General features: G+C 39.4%; 1 non-coding gene across 1 annotated transcript; it reads left to right on the top strand.

The window, feature by feature from the left end:
- Nucleotides 1–736: 736 nt before the first annotated feature.
- On the top strand, nucleotides 737–808 carry TRNAC-ACA (transfer RNA cysteine (anticodon ACA)). The gene has a single exon. It is a non-coding gene; the product is annotated as a tRNA-Cys (tRNA).
- The last annotated feature ends 348 nt before the right edge of the window (nucleotides 809–1,156 follow it).

The raw sequence follows: 1,156 nt of genomic DNA, 5'->3' as shown, positions 1-1,156 counted from the left end.
TGATAATAAACTGCTTTTTTCTAACAAGTAAATCAACATTTAAGAAAAGATGTGGGTAGCCTCTTTTAGCCCTTGCTGGCAGGAGAACAGATTGCTATAGTCTTTCTGGAAAAAGCAATTTGGTAGTACGCACAAAGACTCTAAAAGTGTTCATATCCTAAAGAAAATAACCAGAAATGTGGACATAGCTTAATGTTCTATAATGTTCATTGTGGTTATTATTTTTAATAGCTTCGAATCGGCAGAGAGTAAATTATGGTTAAGTAAATTATGATATACTCAGATTCTGGAATATGATGTAGTCATTGACCCTGTGTTTACAAAGTGTGTTTAATGACATGGGGAAATGATTTAAAAACTAAGTGAAAAAAGAGGATTGTAATATAGTATATGGGCTTCCCAGGTGGTGCAGTGGTAAAGAATCTGCCTGCCAATGCAGGAGACACAGAGATGCCAGGTCGATCCCTGGGTTGAGAAGATTCCCTGGAGGAGGAAATGGCAGCCCACTTCAGGCTTCTTGCTGGGATAATCCCATGGACAGAGGAGCCTTGTGGGTTACAGTCCATGGGTCACAAAGAGTCAGACATGATTGAACACTATAGAACAGAATGTAGAATATGATCTCAATAATACTAGAAAATGAAAAATATATTGGCAGAGTCAAACTATAGATCATTAAATAGCAATCAACAAGATCAAGAAATATATAAATATATACCTCCATGATATATGGACTTCCCTGGTGGCTCAGACGGTAAAGCGTCTGCCTACAAAGCAGGAGACCCGGGTTCAATCCCTGGGTCGGGAAGATCTCCTGGAGAAGGAAATGGTAACCCACTCCAGTATTCTTGCCTGGAAAATCCCATGGACCGAGAAGCCTGGTAGGCTACAGGCCATGTGGTTGCAAAGCACGATTGAGCAACTTCACTTTCACTTTTCCATGATATATTATGTGAAAAAATTTCTGAGTAATATGTATGGCTTCCCATTTGTGTGAAATATAAAACAAAACCTCTGTGTATGTGTGCCCACGTGTGTGTGCAACTTATGTGTGTGGTATGTGAGTCTATATGCTTGTGAGTGATGTGTGAGCCTGTGATATGTATTTGTGTGTATATGTGTGTGTGTTTGATGGAGCACAGGAACAATTTAGGAA

The sequence above is a fragment of the Ovis canadensis genome, chromosome 11 (assembly GCF_042477335.2).
Source record: "Ovis canadensis isolate MfBH-ARS-UI-01 breed Bighorn chromosome 11, ARS-UI_OviCan_v2, whole genome shotgun sequence".
Taxonomy (NCBI): domain Eukaryota; kingdom Metazoa; phylum Chordata; class Mammalia; order Artiodactyla; family Bovidae; genus Ovis; species Ovis canadensis.
The sequence above is the reverse complement of the archived record's forward strand: the minus strand, read 5'-3'. Positions and strand labels throughout refer to the sequence as shown.